A 15,342-nucleotide genomic window follows, 5' to 3' on the forward strand; every position below is an offset into this window, starting at 1 on the left:
GGCTGCTGTATGAGGAGCGCACATATTTATACTCCGCCTACTGGGCGGAGCCAGCAGGCAGGGAACTACCCCCGTACCTGTAGTACAGGGCCTTACCACAAAACACCTAATATATACATCAGTGGTGACTACCACAAGAGTCTAGACACAGTTCACAGAATTGTCAGACTTAAATCTGCACGGTAGCACAGTGATTAGCACAGTTGCTTTACAGCTCCAGGATCGATTCCCGGCTTGGGTCACTGTCTGTGCGGAGTCTGCACACTCTCCCCGTGACTGCGTGGGTTTCCTCTGGGTGCTCCGGCTTCCTCCCACAGTCCAAAGATGTGCAGGGTAGGTGGATTGGCCATGCTAAATTGCCCTTAGAGTGGTTAGGTTCAGTTGGGTTACTGGGGGTAGGGTGGAGGCGTGGGTTAAGTGGGGTGCTTTTTCCAAGAGCCGGTGCAGACTCGATGGGCCGAATGGCCTCCTTCTGCATTGTATGTTCTATGATTCTATGCACGTAATTCTGTTAATTGAGAGTTTCCCATTCTAGGAAGGACATGCCCAATCATCAAGTCAAACAGTCCTTGTGAAAAAGATGCCCATCCCAGTTGCTTTCCATATGAATGTTAGCCAACATGCGGATAGGAGTTTCACAATCCTTTGCAAATTGAAGGCTGGCATTTGGCTCAGAGCGATTGAGGAAGCAACTCCTCCGAACAGCGAGGTGGCGGTGACTCGCAGAGCAGCATGTCCTGGGTGCATATTCTTTTCACTTCAATTCCTAAATTAAAGCCAGGCAAACATAAATAGATAAGCGGAAGCAAAGGGACTTTCCACAACAGCTGCATGGATACATAACTGTAAGTGGAGTCCTGTCATCTTTATCATTTACTGAGAGAGTTTGAAACCACACCGGGGAATTCGGGGCGAAGCAGTGGGGGAGGGGTGTTGCGATTCCTTCTTGAATGTATCAGGACTTAACCAACACAGCCAACTGATATGTTTGCAAAAGCAACATAACGTAGAGGTTGACGTTGATAGTCTATAAATAATTCGCCTTTGTTGGAGGTTGAGTGCGGTCCGCTCCTTTCAGGAGCTGGGGAGGGAGGGGGGTGGAAGCTGTCCCTGCTGCAACCCTGCTGTCACCGACTACGGGACAATGCCCATTGAAACCCGACACAGCTTCTCAACTCCTGCAGCCTGAACAATGCACTCCTGTCTTCCTAAATGCTATAAGGGCTGATCAAAGCACCACGTTGCTCCAATCGAAATCTGCAAAAGCGTAGTCTCACTGGAGATGAATACAAAGCAATTTGTTCAAACACCTCCCTGGCGGGGGTGGGGCTCAATTATGGGGCAGAGCATCAGCTTCAATTATTGACACGGCAGTATCAGCCTCAATTGTTAACAGGGCAGTATCGGCCTCAATTATTGACAGGGCAGTATTAGCCTCAATTATTGAGGGGAGTATCAGCCTCAATTGTTGAGGGGGGGGGCGTATCAGCCTCAATTATTGACAGGGCAGTATCAGCCTCAATTATTGACAGGGCAGTATCAGCCTCAATTACTGACAGGACAGTATCAGCCTCAATTATTGACAGGGTAGTATCAGCCTCAATTATTGACAGGGCAGTATCAGCCTCAATTATTGACAGGGTAGTATCAGCCTCAATTATTGACAGGGCAGTATCAGCCTCAATTATTGACAGGGCAGTATCAGCCTCAATTATTGAGGGGGAGTATCAGCCTCAATTATTGACAGGGCAGTATCAGCCTCAATTACTGACAGGGTAGTATCAGCCTCAATTATTGACAGGGCAGTATCAGCCTCAATTATTGACAGGGTAGTATCAGCCTCAATTATTGACAGGGCAGTATCAGCCTCAATTGTTGACAGGGCAGTATCAGCCTCAATTATTGAGGGGGGAGTATCAGCCTCAATGATTGACAGGGCAGTATCAGCCTCAATTACTGACAGGGTAGTATCAGCCTCAATTATTGACGGGGCAGTATCAGCCTCAATTATTGACAGGGCAGTATCAGCCTCAAATATTGGCAGGGCTGATCAGCCTCAATTATTGACAGGGGAGTATCAGCCTCAATTATTGGAAGGGCTGATCAGCCTCAATTATTGACAGGGCAGTATCAGCCTCAATTATTGACAGGGCAGTACCAGCCTCAATTATTGACAGGGCAATATCAGCCTCAATTATTGACGGGGCAGTATCAGCCTCAATTATTGACTGGGCAGTATCAGCCTCAATTATTGGCAGGGCTGATCAGCCTCAATTATTGACAGGGCAGTATCAGCCTCAATTGTTGACAGGAAAGTATCAGCCTCAATTATTGACAGGGCAATATCAGCCTCAATAATTGAGGGGGGTGTATCAGCCTCAATTATTGACAGGGCAGTATCAGCCTCAATTATTGAGGGGAGAGTATCAGCCTCAATTATTGACAGGGCAGTATCAGCCTCAATTACTGACAGGGCAGTACCAGCCTCAATTATTGACAGGGCAATATCAGCCGCAATTATTGAGGGGGGAGTATCAGCTCAATTATTGACAGGGCAGTATCAGCCTCAATTATTGACAGGGCAGTATCAGCCTCAATTATTGACAGGGCTGATCAGCCTCAATTGTTGACAGGGCAGTATCAGCCTCTATTATTGAGGTGGGAGTATCAGCCTCAATTGTTGACAGGGCAGTATCAGCCTCAATTATTGACAGGGCAATATCAGCCTCAATTATTGAGGGTGGTGTATCAGCCTCAATTATTGACAGGGCAGTATCAGCCTCAATTATTGATAGGGCAGTATCAGCCTCGAATTATTGGGGGGAGGGTATCAGCCTCAGTTATTGGGGGGAAGTATCAGCCTCAGTTATTGGGGGAGAGTATCAATGTAAATTATTGGGGGGTGAAGGGAATCAGCCTCAATTATTGGGGAGAAGGACCAGCCTCAATTATTGAGGGAGAGATCATCAGCCTCAATTATTGGGGAGCACGGCCAGCCTCAATTATTGAGGGAGAGCTGATCAGCCTCAATTATTGAGGGAAGAGTATCAGCTTTAATTATTGAGGGGGAAGAGTACAAGCCTCAATTATTCAGGGTGGATTATCAACCTAAATTATTGAGAGGGAAAGCATCAGCCTCAGTTATTGGGCGGAGAGTATCAGCATCAATGATTGGAAGTATCAGCGTCTCTTATTGGGGGAACTGTATCTGCCACCATTATTCGGGAGAGAGTATCAGCCTCAATTATTGACAGGGCAGTGTCAGCCTCAATTATTGAGGGGGGAGTATCAGCCTCAATTATTGACAGGGCAGTATCAGCCTCAATTGTTGACAGGGCAGTATCAGCCTCAATTATTGACAGGGCAGTACCAGCCTCAATTATTGACAGGGAGGCAGTATCAGCCTCAATTATTGAGGGAGGAGTATCAGCCTCAATTATTGACAGGGCAGTATCTACCTCAATTATTGAGGGGGGAGTATTGGCCTCAATTATTGACAGGGCAGTATCAGCCTCAATTATTGACAGGGTTGGATCAGCCTCAATTATTGAGGGGGCAGTATCAGCCTCAATTATTGACAGGGCAGTATCAGCCTCAATTATTGACAGGGCAGTATCAGCCTCAATTGTCGACAGGGCAGTATCAGCCTCAATTATTGACATGGCAGTATCAGCCTCAATTATTGACAGGGCAGTATCAGCCTCAATTATTGACAGGGCAGTATCAGCCTCAATTATTGACAGGGCAGTATCAGCCTCAATTATTGACATGGCAGTATCAGCCTCAATTATTGACAGGGCAGTATCAGCCTCAATTGTTGACAGGGCAGTATCAGCCTTAATTATTGACAGGGCAGTACCAGCCTCAATTATTGACAGGGCAGTATCAGCCTCAATTATTGACATGGCAGTATCAGCCTCAATTATTGACAGGGCAGTACCAGCCTCAATTATTGACATGGCAGTATCAGCCTCAATTATTGACAGGACAGTATCAGCCTCAAGTATTGACAGGGAACTATCAGCCTCAATTATTGAGGGAGGAGTATCAGCCTCAATTATTGACAGGGCAGTATCCACCTCAATTATTGACAGGGCAGTATCCGCCTCAATTATTGACATGGCAGTGTCAGCCTCAATTATTGACAGGGCAGTACCAGCGCCAATTATTGACATGGCAGTATCAGCCTCAATTATTGGCAGGGCAGTATCAGCCTCAATTATTGACAGGGCAGTATCAGCCTCAATTATTGACAGGGCAGTATCAGCCTAAATTATTGACAGGGCAGTATCATCCTCAATTATTGACAGGGCAGTATCAGACTCAATTATTGACGGGGCAGTATCAGCCTCAATTCTTGACGGGGGAGTATCGACCTCAATTATTGACAGGGCAGTATCAGCCTCAATTACTGACAGGGCAGTATCAGCCTCAATTATTGAGGGGGCAAAATCAGTCTCAATTATTGTCAGGGCAGTACCAGCCTCAATTATTGACAGGGCAGTACCAGCCTCAATTATTGACAGGGCTGTACCAGCCTCAATTATTGACAGGCCAGTATCAGCCTCAATTATTGACATGGCAGTATCAGCCTCAATTATTGGCAGGGCAGTATCAGCCTCAATTATTGACAGGGCAGTATCCGCCTCAATTATTGACAGGGCAGTATCAGCCTCAATTGTTGACAGGGCAGTATCAGCCTCAATTATTGAGGGTGGTGTATCAGCCTCAATTATTGACAGGGCAGTATCAGCCTCAATTGTTGACAGGGCAGTATCAGCCTCAATTACTGACATGCCAGAATCAGCCTCAATTATTGACAGGGCAGTACCAGCCTCAATTATTGACATGGTAGTATCAACCTCAATTATTGACAGGGCACTATCAGCCTCAATTATTGGCAGGACAGTATCAGCCTCAATTATTGACAGGGCAGTATCAGCCACAATTATTGACATGGCAGTATCTGCCTCAATTATTGACATGGCAGTATCAGCCTCAATTATTGACAGGGCACTATCAGCCTCAATTCTTGACAGGGCAGTATCAGCCTCAATTATTGACATGGCAGTATCAGCCTCAATTATTGACAGAGCAGTATCAGCCTCAATTGTTGACAGGGCAGTATCAGCCTCAATTATTGACAGGGCAGTACCAGCCTCAATTATTGACAGGGCAGGATCAGCCTCAATTATTGACATGGCAGTATCAGCCTCAATTATTGACAGGGCAGTATCAGCCTAAATTATTGACAGGACAGTGTCAGCCTCAATTGTTGACAGGGCAGTATCAGCCTCAATTATTGAGGGGGGGAGTATTGGCCTCTATTATTGACAGGGGAGTATCAGCCTCAATTATTGACAGGGTTGTATCAGCCTCAATTATTGAGGGGGCAGTACCAGCCTCAATTATTGACAGGGCAGTACCAGCCTCAATTATTGACAGGCCAGTATCAGCCTCAATTATTGACATGGCAGTACCAGCCTCAATTATTGACAGGCCAGTATCAGCCTCAATTATTGACATGGCAGTATCAGCCTCAATTATTGGCAGGGCAGTATCAGCCTCAATTATTGGCAGGGCAGTATCCGCCTCAATTATTGACAGGGCTGTATCAGCCTCAATTATTGAGGGGGCAAAATCAGCCTCAATTATTGACAGGGCAGTATCAGCCTCAATTATTGAGGGGGGAGTATCAGCCTCAATTATTGACAGGGCAGTATCAGCCTCAATTACTGACAGGGCAGTACCAGCCTCAATTATTGACAGGGCAATATCAGCCGCAATTATTGAGGGGGGAGTATCAGCTCAATTATTGACAGGGCAGTATCAGCCTCAATTATTGACAGGGCAGTATCAGCCTCAATTATTGACAGGGCTGATCAGCCTCAATTGTTGACAGGGCAGTATCAGCCTCTATTATTGAGGTGGGAGTATCAGCCTCAATTGTTGACAGGGCAGTATCAGCCTCAATTATTGACAGGGCAATATCAGCCTCAATTATTGAGGGTGGTGTATCAGCCTCAATTATTGACAGGGCAGTATCAGCCTCAATTATTGATAGGGCAGTATCAGCCTCGAATTATTGGGGGGAGGGTATCAGCCTCAGTTATTGGGGGGAAGTATCAACCTCAGGTATTGGGGGAGAGTATCAATGTAAATTATTGGGGGGTGAAGGGAATCAGCCTCAATAATTGGGGAGAAGGACCAGCCTCAATTATTGAGGGAGAGATCATCAGCCTCAATTATTGGGGAGCAGGACCAGCCTCAATTATTGAGGGAGAGCTGATCAGCCTCAATTATTGAGGGAAGAGTATCAGCTTTAATTATTGAGGGGGAGGAGTACAAGCCTCAATTATTCAGGGTGGATTATCAACCTAAATTATTGAGAGGGAAAGCATCAGCCTCAGTTATTGGGCGGAGAGTATCAGCATCGATGATTGGAAGTATCAGCGTCTCTTATTGGGGGAACTGTATCTGCCACCATTATTCGGGAGAGAGTATCAGCCTCAATTATTGACAGGGCAGTGTCAGCCTCAATTATTGAGGGGGGCGTATCAGCCTCAATTATTGACAGGGCAGTATCAGCCTCAATTGTTGACAGGGCAGTATCAGCCTCAATTATTGACAGGGCAGTACCAGCCTCAATTATTGACAGGGAGGCAGTATCAGCCTCAATTATTGACAGGGCAGTATCTTCCTCAATTATTGAGGGGGGAGTATCTGCCTCAATTATTGACAGGGCAGTATCAGCCTCAATTATTGACATGGCAGTATCAGCCTCAATTCTTGACAGGGCAGTATCAGCCTCAATTGTCAACAGGGCAGTAGCAGCCTCAATTATTGACATGGCAGTATCTGCCTCAATTGTCAACAGGGCAGTAGCAGCCTCAATTATTGACATGGCAGTAACAGCCTCAATTCTTGACAATCAAGTATCAGCCTCAATTGTCAACAGGGCAGTAGCAGCCTCAATTATTGACATGGCAGTAACAGCCTCAATTCTTGACAGGGCAGTATCAGCCTCAATTATTGACAGGGCAGTATCTGCCTCAATTGTCAACAGGGCAGTAGCAGCCTCAATTATTGACATGGCAGTAACAGCCTCAATTCTTGACAATCAAGTATCAGCCTCAATTGTCAACAGGGCAGTAGCAGCCTCAATTATTGACATGGCAGTAACAGCCTCAATTCTTGACAGGGCAATATCAGCCTCAATTATTGACAGGGCAGTATCAGCCTCAATTATTGACAGGGCAGTATCAGCCTCAATTGTCAACAGGGCAGTAGCAGCCTCAATTATTGACATGGCAGTATCAGCCTCAATTATTGGCAGGGCAGTGTCAGCCTCAATTATTGACAGGGCAGTATCAGCCTCAATTATTGACAGGGCAGTATCAGCCTCAATTATTGAGGGGGGAGTATTGGCCTCAATTATTGACAGGGCAGTATCAGCCTCAATTATTGACAGGGCTGTATCAGCCTCAATTATTGAGGGGGCAAAATCAGCCTCAATTATTGACAGGGCAGTATCAGCCTCAATTATTGACAGGGCAGTACCAGCCTCAATTATTGACAGGGCAGTACCAGCCTCAATTATTGACAGGCCAGTATCAGCCTCAATTATTGACATGGCAGTATCAGCCTCAATTATTGGCAGGGCAGTATCAGCCTCAATTATTGACAGGGCAGTATCCGCCTCAATTATTGACAGGGCAGTATCAGCCTCAATTGTTGACAGGGCAGTATCAGCCTCAATTATTGACATGGCAGTATCAGCCTCAATTATTGACAGGGCAGTATCAGCCTCAATTGTTGACAGGGCAGTATCAGCCTCAATTACTGACATGCCAGAATCAGCCTCAATTATTGACAGGGCAGTACCAGCCTCAATTATTGACATGGTAGTATCAACCTCAATTATTGACAGGGCACTATCAGCCTCAATTATTGGCAGGACAGTATCAGCCTCAATTATTGACAGGGCAGTATCAGCCACAATTATTGACATGGCAGTATCTGCCTCAATTATTGACATGGCAGTATCAGCCTCAATTATTGACAGGGCACTATCAGCCTCAATTCTTGACAGGGCAGTATCAGCCTCAATTATTGACATGGCAGTATCAGCCTCAATTATTGACAGAGCAGTATCAGCCTCAATTGTTGACAGGGCAGTATCAGCCTCAATTATTGACAGGGCAGTACCAGCCTCAATTATTGACAGGGCAGGATCAGCCTCAATTATTGACATGGCAGTATCAGCCTCAATTATTGACAGGGCAGTATCAGCCTAAATTATTGACAGGACAGTGTCAGCCTCAATTGTTGACAGGGCAGTATCAGCCTCAATTATTGAGGGGGTGAGTATTGGCCTCTATTATTGACAGGGGAGTATCAGCCTCAATTATTGACAGGGTTGTATCAGCCTCAATTATTGAGGGGGCAGTACCAGCCTCAATTATTGACAGGGCAGTACCAGCCTCAATTATTGACAGGCCAGTATCAGCCTCAATTATTGACATGGCAGTACCAGCCTCAATTATTGACAGGCCAGTATCAGCCTCAATTATTGACATGGCTGTATCAGCCTCAATTATTGGCAGGGCAGTATCAGCCTCAATTATTGGCAGGGCAGTATCCGCCTCAATTATTGACAGGGCTGTATCAGCCTCAATTATTGAGGGGGCAAAATCAGCCTCAATTATTGACAGGGCAATATCAGCCTCAATTATTGAGGGGGGAGTATCAGCCTCAATTATTGACAGGGCAGTATCAGCCTCAATTACTGACAGGGCAGTACCAGCCTCAATTATTGACAGGGCAATATCAGCCGCAATTATTGAGGGGGGAGTATCAGCTCAATTATTGACAGGGCAGTATCAGCCTCAATTATTGACAGGGCAGTATCAGCCTCAATTATTGACAGGGCTGATCAGCCTCAATTGTTGACAGGGCAGTATCAGCCTCTATTATTGAGGTGGGAGTATCAGCCTCAATTGTTGACAGGGCAGTATCAGCCTCAATTATTGACAGGGCAATATCAGCCTCAATTATTGAGGGTGGTGTATCAGCCTCAATTATTGACAGGGCAGTATCAGCCTCAATTATTGATAGGGCAGTATCAGCCTCGAATTATTGGGGGGAGGGTATCAGCCTCAGTTATTGGGTGGAAGTATCAGCCTCAGGTATTGGGGGAGAGTATCAATGTAAATTATTGGGGGGTGAAGGGAATCAGCCTCAATTATTGGGGAGAAGGACCAGCCTCAATTATTGAGGGAGAGATCATCAGCCTCAATTATTGGGGAGCAGGACCAGCCTCAATTATTGAGGGAGAGCTGATCAGCCTCAATTATTGAGGGAAGAGTATCAGCTTTAATTATTGAGGGGGAGGAGTACAAGCGTCAATTATTCAGGGTGGATTATCAACCTAAATTATTGAGAGGGAAAGCATCAGCCTCAGTTATTGGGCGGAGAGTATCAGCATCGATGATTGGAAGTATCAGCGTCTCTTATTGGGGGAACTGTATCTGCCACCATTATTCGGGAGAGAGTATCAGCCTCAATTATTGACAGGGCAGTGTCAGCCTCAATTATTGAGGGGGGAGTATCAGCCTCAATTATTGACAGGGCAGTATCAGCCTCAATTGTTGACAGGGCAGTATCAGCCTCAATTATTGACAGGGCAGTACCAGCCTCAATTATTGACAGGGAGGCAGTATCAGCCTCAATTATTGAGGGAGGAGTATCAGCCTCAATTACTGACAGGGCAGTATCTACCTCAATTATTGAGGGGGGAGTATTGGCCTCAATTATTGACAGGGCAGTATCAGCCTCAATTATTGACAGGGCTGGATCAGCCTCAATTATTGAGGGGGCAGTATCAGCCTCAATTATTGACAGGGCAGTATCAGCCTCAATTATTGACAGGGCAGTATCAGCCTCAATTGTTGACAGGGCAGTATCAGCCTCAATTATTGACATGGCAGTATCAGCCTCAATTGTTGACAGGGGAGTATCAGCCTCAATTATTGACAGGGCAGTATCAGCCTCAATTGTCGACAGGGCAGTATCAGCCTCAATTATTGACATGGCAGTATCAGCCTCAATTATTGACAGGGCAGTATCAGCCTCAATTATTGACAGGGCAGTATCAGCCTCAATTATTGACAGGGCAGTATCAGCCTCAATTATTGACATGGCAGTATCAGCCTCAATTATTGACAGGGCAGTATCAGCCTCAATTGTTGACAGGGCAGTATCAGCCTCAATTATTGACAGGGCAGTACCAGCCTCAATTATTGACAGGGCAGTATCAGCCTCAATTATTGACATGGCAGTATCAGCCTCAATTATTGACAGGGCAGTACCAGCCTCAATTATTGACATGGCAGTATCAGCCTCAATTATTGACAGGACAGTATCAGCCTCAAGTATTGACAGGGAACTATCAGCCTCAATTGTTGACAGGGCAGTATCAGCCACAATTGTTGACATGGCAGTAACAGCCTCAATTATTGACACGGCAGTATCAGCCTCAATTATTGAGGGGGAAGTATCAGCCTCAATTATTGACAGGGCAGTATCGGCCTCAATTATTGACAGGGCAGTATCCGCCTCAATTATTGACATGGCAGTGTCAGCCTCAATTATTGACAGGGCAGTACCAGCGCCAATTATTGACATGGCAGTATCAGCCTCAATTATTGGCAGGGCAGGATCAGCCTCAATTATTGACAGGGCAGTATCAGCCTCAATTATTGACAGGGCAGTATCAGCCTAAATTATTGACAGGGCAGTATCATCCTCAATTATTGACAGGGCAGTATCAGACTCAATTATTGACGGGGCAGTATCAGCCTCAATTCTTGACGGGGGAGTATCGGCCTCAATTATTGACAGGGCAGTATCAGCCTCAATTACTGACAGGGCAGTATCAGCCTCAATTATTGAGGGGGCAAAATCAGTCTCAATTATTGTCAGGGCAGTACCAGCCTCAATTATTGACAGGCCAGTATCAGCCTCAATTATTGACATGGCAGTATCAGCCTCAATTATTGGCAGGGCAGTATCAGCCTCAATTATTGACAGGGCAGTATCAGCCTCAATTATTGACAGGGCAGTATCAGCCTCAATTATTGACAGGGCAGTATCAGCCTCAATTATTGACAGGGCAGTATCAGCCTCAATTGTCAACAGGGCAGTAGCAGCCTCAATTATTGACATGGCAGTATCAGCCTCAATTATTGACAGGGCAGTGTCAGCCTCAATTATTGACAGGGCAGTATCAGCCTCAATTATTGACAGGGCAGTATCAGCATCAATTATTGAGGGGGGAGTATTGGCCTCAATTATTGACAGGGCAGTATCAGCCTCAATTATTGACAGGGCTGTATCAGCCTCAATTATTGAGGGGGCAAAATCAGCCTCAATTATTGACAGGGTAGTATCAGACTCAATTATTGACAGGGCAGTACCAGCCTCAATTATTGACAGGGCAGTACCAGCCTCAATTATTGACAGGCCAGTATCAGCCTCAATTATTGACATGGCAGTATCAGCCTCAATTATTGGCAGGGCAGTATCAGCCTCAATTATTGACAGGGCAGTATCCGCCTCAATTATTGACAGGGCAGTATCAGCCTCAATTGTTGACAGGGCAGTATCAGCCTCAATTATTGACATGGCAGTATCAGCCTCAATTATTGACAGGGCAGTATCAGCCTCAATTGTTGACAAGGCAGTATCAGCCTCAATTACTGACATGCCAGAATCAGCCTCAATTATTGACAGGGCAGTACCAGCCTCAATTATTGACATGGTAGTATCAACCTCAATTATTGACAGGGCAGTATCAGCCTCAATTATTGACATGGCAGTATCTGCCTCAATTATTGACAGGGCAGTATCAGCCTCAATTATTGACATGGCAGTATCAGCCTCAATTGTCAACAGGGCAGTAGCAGCCTCAATTATTGACATGGCAGTAACAGCCTCAATTCTTGACAGGGCAGTATCAGCCTCAATTATTGACAGGGCAGTGTCAGCCTCAATTATTGACATGGCAGTATCAGCCTCAATTATTGACAGAGCAGTATCAGCCTCAATTGTTGACAGGGCAGTATCAGCCTCAATTATTGACAGGGCAGTACCAGCCTCAATTATTGACAGGGCAGGATCAGCCTCAATTATTGACATGGCAGTATCAGCCTCAATTATTGACAGGGCAGTATCAGCCTAAATTATTGACAGGACAGTGTCAGCCTCAATTGTTGACAGGGCAGTATCAGCCTCAATTATTGAGGGGGGGAGTATTGGCCTCTATTATTGACAGGGGAGTATCAGCCTCAATTATTGACAGGGTTGTATCAGCCTCAATTATTGACATGGCAGTACCAGCCTCAATTATTGACAGGCCAGTATCAGCCTCAATTATTGACAGGGAAGTATCAGCCTCAATTATTGACAGGCCAGTATCAGCCTCAATTATTGACATGGCAGTATCAGCCTCAATTATTGGCAGGGCAGTATCAGCCTCAATTATTGACAGGGCAGTATCCGCCTCAATTATTGACAGGGCTGTATCAGCCTCAATTATTGAGGGGGCAAAATCAGCCTCAATTATTGACAGGGCAGTATCAGCCTCAATTATTGACAGGGCAGTACCAGCCTCAATTATTGATAGGGCAGTACCAGCCTCAATTATTGACAGGCCAGTATCAGCCTCAATTATTGGCAGGGCAGTATCAGCCTCAATTATTGACAGGGCAGTATCCGCCTCAATTATTGACAGTAACAGCCTCAGTTATTGACAGGACAGTATCAGCCTCAATTATTGACACGGCAGTATCAGCCTCATTTATTGACAGCGCAGTATCAGCCTCAATTATTGACAGGGCAGCATTAGCCTCAATATTGACAGGGCAGTGTCAGCCTCAATTATTGACAGGGCAGTATCAGCCTCAATTATTGACAGGGCAGCATTAGCCTCAATTATTGACAGGGCAATATCAGCCTCAATTATTGACAGGGCAGTATCAGCCTCAATTATTGACAGGGCAGTATGAGCCTCAATTATTGACAGGGCAGTATCAGCCTCAGTTATTGACAGGGCAGTATCAGCCTCAATTATTGACAGGGCTGTATCAGCCTCAATTATTGAGGGGGCAAAATCAGCCTCAATTATTGACAGGGCAGTATCAGCCTCAATTATTGAGGGGGGAGTATCGGCCTCAATTATTGACAGTGCAGTATCAGCCACAGTTATTGACAGGGCAGTATCAGCCTCAATTATTGACAGGGCAGTATCAGCCTCAATTATTGAGGGGGGAGTATCGGCCTCAATTATTGACAGGGCAGTATCAGCCTCAATTATTGACAGGGCTGTATCAGCCTCAATTATTCTGGGGGCAAAATCAGCCTCAATTATTGACAGGGCAGTACCAGCGTCAATTATTGACATGGCAGTATCAGCCTCAATTATTGGCAGGGCAGTATCAGACTCAATTATTGACAGGGCAGTATCAGCCTCAATTATTGACAGGGCAGTATCAGCCTAAATTATTGACAGGGCAGTATCATCCTCATTTATTGACAGGGCAGTATCAGACTCAATTATTAACAGGGCAGTATCAGCCTCAATTATTGAGGGGGGAGTATCGGCCTCAGTTATTGACAGTGCAGTATCAGCCTCAATTATTGACAGGGCAGTATCAGCCTCAATTATTGAGGGGGCAAAATCAGCCTCAATTATTGACAGGGCAGTACCAGCCTCAATTATTGACAGGCCAGTATCAGCCTCAATTATTGACATGGCAGTATCAGCCTCAATTACTGGCAGGGCAGTATCAGCCTCAATTATTGACAGGGCAGTATCAGCCTAAATTATTGACAGGGCAGTATCAGCCTCAATTATTGACAGGGCAGTACCTGCCTCAATTATTGACATGGCAGTATCAACCTCAATTATTGACAGGGCAGTATCAGCCTCAATTTTTGGCAGGACAGTATCAGCCTCAATTATTGACAGGGCAGTATCAGCCTCAATTATTGAGGGGGGAGTATCAGCCTCAATTATTGAGGGGGGAGCATCAGCCGCAATTATTGACAGGACAGTATCAGCCTCAATTATTGACAGGGCAGTAACAGCCTCAGTTATTGACTTGACAGTATCAGCCTCAATTATTGACAGGGCAGTATCAGCCTCATATATTGACAGGGCAGTATCAGCCTCAATTATTGACAGGGCAGCATTAGCCTCAATTATTGACAGGGCAGTATCAGCCTCAATTGTTGACAGGGCAGTATCAGCCTCAATTATTGACATGGCAGTATCAGCCTCAATTGTTGACAGGGGAGTATCAGCCTCAATTATTGACAGGGCAGTATCAGCCTCAATTGTCGACAGGGCAGTATCAGCCTCAATTATTGACATGGCAGTATCAGCCTCAATTATTGACAGGGCAGTATCAGCCTCAATTATTGACAGGGCAGTATCAGCCTCAATTATTGACAGGGCAGTATCAGCCTCAATTATTGACATGGCAGTATCAGCCTCAATTATTGACAGGGCAGTATCAGCCTCAATTGTTGACAGGGCAGTATCAGCCTCAATTATTGACAGGGCAGTACCAGCCTCAATTATTGACAGGGCAGTATCAGCCTCAATTATTGACATGGCAGTATCAGCCTCAATTATTGACAGGGCAGTACCAGCCTCAATTATTGACATGGCAGTATCAGCCTCAATTATTGACAGGACAGTATCAGCCTCAAGTATTGACAGGGAACTATCAGCCTCAATTGTTGACAGGGCAGTATCAGCCACAATTGTTGACATGGCAGTAACAGCCTCAATTATTGACACGGCAGTATCAGCCTCAATTATTGAGGGGGAAGTATCAGCCTCAATTATTGACAGGGCAGTATCGGCCTCAATTATTGACAGGGCAGTATCCGCCTCAATTATTGACATGGCAGTGTCAGCCTCAATTATTGACAGGGCAGTACCAGCGCCAATTATTGACATGGCAGTATCAGCCTCAATTATTGGCAGGGCAGTATCAGCCTCAATTATTGACAGGGCAGTATCAGCCTCAATTATTGACAGGGCAGTATCAGCCTAAATTATTGACAGGGCAGTATCATCCTCAATTATTGACAGGGCAGTATCAGACTCAATTATTGACGGGGCAGTATCAGCCTCAATTCTTGACGGGGGAGTATCGGCCTCAATTATTGACAGGGCAGTATCAGCCTCAATTACTGACAGGGCAGTATCAGCCTCAATTATTGAGGGGGCAAAATCAGTCTCAATTATTGTCAGGGCAGTACCAGCCTCAA

General features: G+C 45.6%; 1 protein-coding gene across 1 annotated transcript in view; it reads left to right on the forward strand.

The window, feature by feature from the left end:
* Positions 1-682: 682 nt before the first annotated feature.
* The window catches only part of LOC140391973 (mitochondrial ornithine transporter 1-like), a 106,269-nt gene continuing 91,609 nt past the window's right edge, over positions 683-15,342 (forward strand). Inside the window, exon 1 of the mRNA XM_072477079.1 lies at positions 683-845. The gene's annotated coding sequence lies outside the window, so the exon portion shown is untranslated. The remainder of the gene's footprint in view (positions 846-15,342) is intronic.

This window comes from Scyliorhinus torazame, chromosome 15 (assembly GCF_047496885.1).
Source record: "Scyliorhinus torazame isolate Kashiwa2021f chromosome 15, sScyTor2.1, whole genome shotgun sequence".
In the NCBI taxonomy this organism is placed as follows: domain Eukaryota; kingdom Metazoa; phylum Chordata; class Chondrichthyes; order Carcharhiniformes; family Scyliorhinidae; genus Scyliorhinus; species Scyliorhinus torazame.